The following is an 8328-nucleotide window of genomic DNA, read 5'->3' as shown; positions in this document are numbered from 1 at the left end:
TTGGGGTGAGCAAAGTTAAAATTACCTGACCTTACTCTCTTGTTCTGCCTCTCCCTAGTCTTAAAATTCTGCTCTTCTACTTGCTGGGCATGGGTCATGAGTCATGCTGAGGTCATATCACTGATTAGCATTGTAGACCTATACTCATTTACCACGCTATCATTGACCCCTGACACAAACTTGCTCATCTTAGCTCTATTGTCTGCAACCGCATGAGGATCATCCTGAATAGCTGAGTAAATCTGAGAGAATACTCCCTACCATCATATTCCCTGCCTGAGGCTGATGAACTCAAGAACTTTGGCTTCCCTCAGCTCTTGGGGAAAGAATCTGTCTAAGAAGGCTATGACAAATTCCTCACGCTCGATAGGTCCTGTATTATCTAACCTCTTCAACTTTTACTATTTGAACCAATCATGAGCAACATCCTGTAACTGGTAGGCGGCTAACTGAGCACTCTAACTAGAAGTAACACCCATGATGTCAATGACCTTCTGGACTTGGTCAATGAACTCCTGAGGGTCCTCATTAGACTTAGACCCATGGAAAGATAGAGGGTTCATCCGAGTGAAGTCCAGAACCCTAGCCGCCTTGGGATTGGCTAATGGATTGGCTGGAATGACTGGTGGCCATTTAGTCTGTGCAGCCATGGACTGAGCAAGTGTGGTAAATATGGCTCTAAACTCCGCATGGGAAATATATTCGCCCAAAGGATCTTCGGGCTGAGGATCTGGCTGGTTTCTTCTCTTTGGGGCCATGGTCTGGAATAAGAGAAGAATGGATTAGACTGAGAGTTTAACTTGTGATTATGCTCACTAGCATGACATGAATAATGAAGAAAGGGGACTGTTCCTAAAACATCTTATAGCCTCCCGCACCTAACTAGGGCGCGCAACACACCCATGTACAAGACTCTACAAGATGTGGCTTTCAGACTTCCTAGGACTCTATTGAACCTTAGGCTCTGATACCAAGTTTGTAACAACCCTATTTGCTAAACCGAAATGCTACACGATGCCCATGACCTCGAGGGACCAAAAGCTAACCCATATCTGATATCTGTACCTGTATACTACAAATCATGATATAATAATGTAGAATACATATAACTGTAAGGCCATAAGGTTACTGGATAAAATCATATGGGTGAAAATACCCAAAACAACTCAATCTGAACGTAAATCTGAATATAAATCTGAACATAATTCTAAACATAAATCTAAAAGCCTCTAAACAATTTGAATAAGAAGTTGAAGGAACATGTCTCCAACTAACTCTGTAAAACTAAACTAAAGAAATAAATAAATGTATCAAATCATATTATCCTCAAATCAATAAGGACTCACTGTGTCTCTGTGACTGGAATGCTACCGCCACTGCTGGGCTAGAGCTCGTGTCTCAGAACCTATGGTGTAACATGAAAATAAAGCACCATAGAGCAAATGTGTCAGTATAACTGGAGTAATGAGTATACGAGGAAGGTAGGCTAAACATAAAAGGTTTCATGTATGAACAATACTGACTGACTAATATGAACGTGGGAATGCAAACACACATATATAGAAACTAGGACCGTGAATACGTGATAGCATGACCTGTAAGTTAATACATGGTTTATTGATAATTGTCATGACTGATACTGAAACTGATAACATGGACGACTATATCTGCCAATCCTATATATACTAAAATCTGAAGAACGCCCTAAGTTCTTTTACTGAGACTGATACTGAAACTATGAGAAGTAGTGTTTAACCAAATGCCCCATGTATGCCATTATGGCTAAGCTGAGGTCCAATCTCTGCCCCGACTGGAGGGGTTTCAATACCGTGCCATAGGTAAGGACAGCCTGTGAGTGACCCTTATCTGGCAGGTACTCAATAAGAATGATGGAAACCCTAAACTGACGGGTTAAGACACCTCATCAACCCTAATCAAATAGGTTAATATGTCTTAACCTACACTAGTTAAGTAGTTCTAGAACATAAGGATGACTACTAAGAATCACACCCTGAACTGGAGGGTGAGTTCCCATCCTTGGGTTCACTCGGTGCTAACCTCTACTCCCATCTGGAGGGACTGGACATGAATAACTAACTGTGCATGACTTAATCTTACTGAATTCCATTGACTGGCAGAATGTTACTGATATCTGACAACTGACTAAGATCATGAGGTTTTCCTGAGTCACATGACTGACTGAAGTCAATGGAATCATAGCTTGAGTTCAGATATTGTGAAACATGACATGGATCTAGGCACACAGCTATAGTTTTTGGGTACAAGTACCCCCAGGAGTCGATGGAAGGAAACTGACACACATAATTGACTTGATCATAAGAATAGAGTCCATAATTTATAATATCATAAGTAGGGATCTCATACTAAGCATGGTTATCAACAATATATTGCATAGAAAGGATTTTATATCACATGGAAGTACTTGCACAATCTTAATATCATGTTCATTGCATAAACATATTGGCAACACATACCATTTACATGGAAGTTCATGTGGATTGCATGGTTATCATACATCTTGTTCATAAGTAGGATTTACAAGTAAACATAGCATAATCTCATAAGAATAGTTCATGAGTATTACAACATTTACAAGGCACATTAACAACATAGAAGTCATTGGAACGTAAGGGCATATCATGAATCCTTCACTTCGTCACAATTTAGCTATATTGCATGATTTGTAGTTTCTTAGGCATTTTATCAAACACCTTAAATGCACATCTTAAGCATAGGTGAAATCATCAAATTATACATCATGAACAACCAAATTTACATGTTTCTAACTCATATGATATCATGAAATTCAAAAAAACATATAACAATTCCATCTTGGGAATCACTCAATATAAACAAAATGATCATCAACACCCAACAATATAGAAATCATACTTTATAATGAAAAAGAGGGTTTTTGAACTTTATGGATGAAAGGGATCCATAAATCAACGCACGCATACCTTAGAAGGAAAGATTCTTGATGGTTGATGAAGGAATTTCCTTAAAATCGGATCTTCAAGGTTAGTTACGCAATCCTAGTTGTTTTTCTCCTTTAGTGCTCTTAGATGATGAGCTTTGAGATGAAAATAGGGTTGTAATATGTTTAGAAGCGATATATTTTGTAGTGTTAAGTTTAGGGATGTGTAAGGAGTGTTAAAAGACTTAATTACCCTTAAATTAACTCAAAACAGAGTGTTTTTGGCACCTGGAATTGACTTAGGCAGTGCCCAAGTGACTGCCTAAGCTAGATTAGGCAGCGCCTAACCAATCGCCTATACTTACTATCTCTCACAAAAATGGGCATAACTTTTTGCTCGGGTATTGGATTAAGGCAAAATTGGTATCGTTGGAAATTTAATTCGATTCTCTACAATTTGGTGGGTCTAAATCAGCCAAAATACCACATTAGCATCGAGTTATACTCATTCAAATATGACCCTTGCAAAATCGATCATTAAAACTTGATGGATTCAAAAACTCTTAGCTTGTATTACCTTAAGTGACTCATATGAACATGCTTAATACATCATAATCTATCCTATCACTAGGATATTCATTGTAAGTCATGTACTCAAGTATGAATCAAAGGATAGGAGATTTCATACATAGGAATACTTATCCACTTACTAGCTTAGAAACATGTAGGGTATTATAAACCCCAAACTTGAATTTGGCTTCTTTCCCCAATAATTTGCACATGGGGCTTGCAATTCTTGAGAAATCTTGGATGAACCTCCTATAGAAACCTACATGTCCCAAGAACTCTACACTACTTTGACTGTGACTGGATGTGGCAATTTTTCAATCACTTATACCTTTGCCTTATCTACCTTGATTCGTTTTCATTAGTTTTTATGCCCTAGGACAGTTCCTTCCTTAACCATAAAGGGGCATTTTTCCTAATTTATCACCAAGTTTGTCTCTTTGCATCGAGCTAGAACTCTGTCAAGATTCTGCAAGAACTTTTTAAAAGCATTACCATACATAGAGAAATCATCCATGAATACCTCCACAAAGTCTTCAACCATGTAGGAGAATATAGCCATCATACATCTCTGGAATATAGCAGGTGCATTGCATAGGCCGAAGGGCATGCGTCTGAATGCGTATATACCATAAGGACAAGTGAAAGTGTTCTTTTCCTGGTCTTCCGGTGCTATGATTATCTGATTATAGTCAGAGTACCCATCCAGGAAACAATAATACTCTTGTCCCGCCAATCTATCCAACATTTCGTCAATGAAAGGAATCAGATAATGATCGTTATGAGTTGCTTCATTCAACATCCCATAATCAATACATATCCTCCAACCGGTCACCATATGTGTAGGGATTAACTAATTATGATCATTCATTATCACAGTCATCCCTTTTTTCTTAGGTACACAGTGCACCAGACTTACCCATTTGCTATCGAAAATTGGGTAGACAATACCACTATCTAACAACTTAATCACTTCTTTTCTTCCCACCTTTTTAATCACGAGATTCAACCTTCTTTTTTGCTTCACTCTAGGTCTGTAACCCTCTTCCATGTAGATGTTATGCTTACAAAATGCTAGATTGATTCCTGTAATATTGGACATCTACCAATCAATCACCTTTCTTATCCTTTTTAGAACTACTATAGCTTTCTTTACCTATACATCTGATAACCCTGCAGACAAAATAAAAGGTAAAGTATATTGATCACCAAGAAAAACATATTGTAAATGTGGAGGAAGAACCTTAAGCTCTAAGTTAGGAGCTTCTTCAATTGAGTGCTTGGGCAATGGACCAATTGGCCTATTCAATGGTTCGACAGGCACTTTGTTCATCTCAATCACTGCCAAATTCATAACCTGAACCAATTTCAATGCCTCCACATCTCCATAAAGATCATGACCCATCAAAGATCATTCTAATGGATCATCAGACAACAGCAAATTCCAATTTGAAGTAAGATCAATGATCGATATAGATGACAATTCCTCATATATAGCTGGCTGTTTTAGCACCTTGTACATATCAAAGACTTTTACTTTATCATGCCCTCGCATTGTCATTTTTTTGGCTGCTACATTAATTAGTAACTATCCCGTTGCTAAGAAGCGTCGTCCTAAATTAAATAAAACCATAGGATCAACCTAATAAAGAATTACAAAATCCACCAGAAGATTAAAGATCCTACTTGCACCAACACATCTTCAATAATAACATTCAGCCTAGCAAGTGACCGATCTGTCAACTGTAAAATAATAGTAGTGGATTTGGGACTCCCAAGACCCATCTTCTGGAACCACGATCTAGGAATAAGATTTATGCTAGATCCTAAGTCACACAATCCTCATACACTAATGGTCTGTCCAATGGTAATCTGAAAGGTGAAACTACCTGGATCCTTAAGCTTTGTGGGCAATTTGTTTTAAATCTTGGAAGTACACTCAGAGTAAGTGCAACTGTAGCATATTCAGTCAACCGGTTCTTATTCATAACTATATCCTTCCGGTATTTTTCATAATTTGGCACACTTTGAAGAATGTCAACAACAGGAATATTCACTTAAACCTACTTCAGAAGATCTAAAAGCTTCTTGTAACTAGCTTTCTCTTGATGTTTCTTGCCCTTTGAGGAAAAGGTAAGGGAAGAGTCTTCTTCTCCATATGAATTTCTTAACTTGCTACTTTTTTATTGAATTTTTTCTCTACATTATTTTTAACAGCCTTATCATTGATTGTGGGTCTAACCTTCTCCTGAACTGTCTCCTTAGTTTGCAGTCCACTCCTTGTTGTAACCGTATTTACCTGCTTAGGATTTGCCTCTATTTCTCTAGGTAATGCTCCTTGAGGTCTTGTATTTTGTGCTACTACAATTTGGCGCAGTTACAACTCTAGATTTCTTGTAAGAAATTATTGACTCTTCAACTCAGCTACAAACTATGCCTGAGTCTTAATTTCAGTTGCAAATTATGCTTGTTGAGCCATAAACTGCTTCATCAATTCCTCCATATTGCTATATTGAGTAGTCACCTAAGTATTCTGAGATAGTTTTGGATTTGGTTACACTGGTCCCTTATATTGATTTGTATTTTTTTCTTGATTTCCACCCCATAAGAAATTGGGATGGTTCCTCCATTTGGGATTATAAGTGTTACCAAAACTTTATAATCCTTATTGATTTGCATTCCCCATATAGTTGACAGAATCCAAATTAGCCATGCAAGCATCAGCTACATGCTCACTACTTCCGCAAACCTCACACAAAGAATTTACCTATTGGACTATATTTGTTGTAGCTACTGGTTGAGTAACACCCAACTTTATGTTATTAAGCTGAGTAATCATATGATTTTGCATAGCCGTGATTTGTAACTGTAGCGCTGTGAACTGATATACCTCCAATACCCCTGTAATTTCCTAGTAGTACTCCTTAAATCAGCAAGCCAGTCAGGATTCCCTTGTGAATCCAATTCAACAGTGTTTAAAATTCTTCATACATCTTCTCAAGATCCATTCTACCTACTTTTAAATCCAAGAGAATATTCATGTTTGACTCCAATCCTTTAATGAAAGTATGCACAAGAACAACGTTTGACTGATGATGGTGAGGGAAATTTCTGAGCATACCCTTAAATCTCTCCCAAGCTTGGTAGATATTCTCTTCTTCTTTCTATTTGAAACTCAAGATCTCGCTCCTCAAGTGTGCAGTCTTCCCAGATGGAAAGATTCAAATAAGAAATTTCTGAGCAAGATCTTTCCATGAAGTGATGGAGAGTGGTGGTTCATCATGTAGCCACCTTTTTACTTCCCCCATGAGAGAGAAGGAAAATAGTGTCAACCTGATATAATCAGAACTCACCCCTTCAGGAGTATATGTATGGCTTATTTCCAAGAATGTTTGTTAAGCTGCTGCGGATCTTCGTGTGAAAGTCCATGAAATTGCCCCGTTGAATTAAGTAATTACACCATATTCTACTTCAATTCTAATTGACCTGCCGGTTCGGGCTTAAGAATATTGCTCGTCACATTTTTTGTAAGTGGGATTGCCACCTCATGAATAGGTCTAGTAGCTACTTTAGCAAGAACAACTAGAATAACAGGAATGACAGGAGGTGGAACATTCCTAGCATTTGGATCCATCATTTCATTTCACTGTTCAGCCATTCTTCGCCTTTGTTGAAAGATTTGCTCTTGTTCTACAAAAGGCTCTACCAGTTCTTTATATCTTTCCAGTCCTGGATTCAGCTAAACCTGCAAAATTTCAACCGCTAAGATCAAATCGTTAACACTTAAACTTAAAATCAAAAACCAAAAATTTATCAATTTACAAATTATCTTAGTCCCCGACAACGGTGCCAAAAACTTTTTGCATCTCAGATGCACACGCAAGTGCACGTGATCGTTCAAGTAATAAAGTGATTTAGAGAATCAAAAATTTAACCAACTTTTAGTTTTAGACAATGAGTATTAAGTGTTGTAAAGTTTCAAGATGATTTTGAACTTGAGAATAAAAATATAAAGTAATTAATTAGAAATAACAGTTTAAGAATAAACAAAATCAAGCAATGGTTGTAAACAATTATTTATGGCGATCAACCAAAGGCCTTGGCTGGCAAGAATATTAACATAGAAAGGTAAGCCTGTGTGGTTACCCAACCCCTGCGAAAGGATATCTAAGTCGTCCCTAAGCTTTAGGGCCAAGTTCTAGTGGGTAATTATGAGACTAAGGCTAATGCCAACAGGCAGTGATGACCCCTTAGAAATAAATAAAGTTGTGATTGTTGTTCATTGATTAAAGGATTGACTGTGTATTTTGGCCACATTATTGTCGATAAATTATTTACCCACTCTAACTAAACCACCACTGCACTGCCATTTCCATGTCTTATCATATATTTGTGCAGGAAGGCAAAAATCCCTTTAATCAGTGGAACTGATAATGAGGTTCGGGTAATGCATAAAAAATATATTTAGAAGACAAGGGATGCCTCAAGGTTCAATATGACGGTCAACAAACCTCCATCCTATTAGACTCAGTTGGCACTAATTCCTGAATCATCAGAGATTTCTTTAGGTATGCCATTACCTCTTGCTACGTATCTGTCTCCTACCACATCTGTAGGTTCAAATTCAATGCCTATGGGTGGGACTACAGATTCTACGTCAGTTCCATCCCAATATTCTGAATACAGGCTGAATCAAGAGAACTTTGCAAAGTCGGTCCAAGCCCAAAAAAGGTTTGTAAAGCAGTTAGCTATATGGAGGCGGATTTCAAACTCTTTGTTGAAAGAATTATAGAGGTAGCAGTATGTTCTTTCAGGAACATTCA

General features: G+C 37.6%; 1 non-coding gene across 1 annotated transcript; it reads left to right on the top strand.

Moving 5' to 3' along the window:
- The first annotated feature begins 6595 nt into the window (after nt 1-6595).
- LOC124886767 lies at nt 6596-6702 on the top strand. Its single transcript, XR_007044178.1, has one exon. It is a non-coding gene; the product is annotated as a small nucleolar RNA R71 (small nucleolar RNA).
- Nucleotides 6703-8328: the final 1626 nt, after the last annotated feature.

The sequence above is a fragment of the Capsicum annuum genome, chromosome 8, assembly GCF_002878395.1.
Source record: "Capsicum annuum cultivar UCD-10X-F1 chromosome 8, UCD10Xv1.1, whole genome shotgun sequence".
In the NCBI taxonomy this organism is placed as follows: Eukaryota; Viridiplantae; Streptophyta; class Magnoliopsida; order Solanales; family Solanaceae; genus Capsicum; species Capsicum annuum.
Note: the sequence above shows the minus strand (reverse complement) of the source record. Positions and strands in the feature narration are given on the sequence as shown.